Below are 381 nucleotides of genomic sequence, written 5' to 3' on the forward strand. Positions count from 1 at the left end.
CGGAGTTGGTAACAATTATACATAATAAAATAATAAATTAAGAAAAATTTATCAAATCTAATCCTTTAAAATTAATTACTTAACTAAGCTTTGGCTTTAATGGTTTTTTTCAACTAGAAAATGTTATAATAATACAGATAATTTTTTATTTATTATCTCCAGTTCTTAGAATAATATAATAATGAATTAATTTATAATTAATACTGTGAATAATTATACCTAATGATTTTTATCCATGTTATTTAAATTTAAATTTATTATTGTGTTTTTAAAGATAAGGAGTTTATATAATAATAATTAGAGTATGATCTTCAATAATAATTGATATAACTATTAATTATTATTGATTATAATTATTATTATTAATTATATTATTATATT

The sequence above is a fragment of the Belonocnema kinseyi genome, chromosome 7 (assembly GCF_010883055.1).
Source record: "Belonocnema kinseyi isolate 2016_QV_RU_SX_M_011 chromosome 7, B_treatae_v1, whole genome shotgun sequence".
Classification (NCBI taxonomy): domain Eukaryota; kingdom Metazoa; phylum Arthropoda; class Insecta; order Hymenoptera; family Cynipidae; genus Belonocnema; species Belonocnema kinseyi.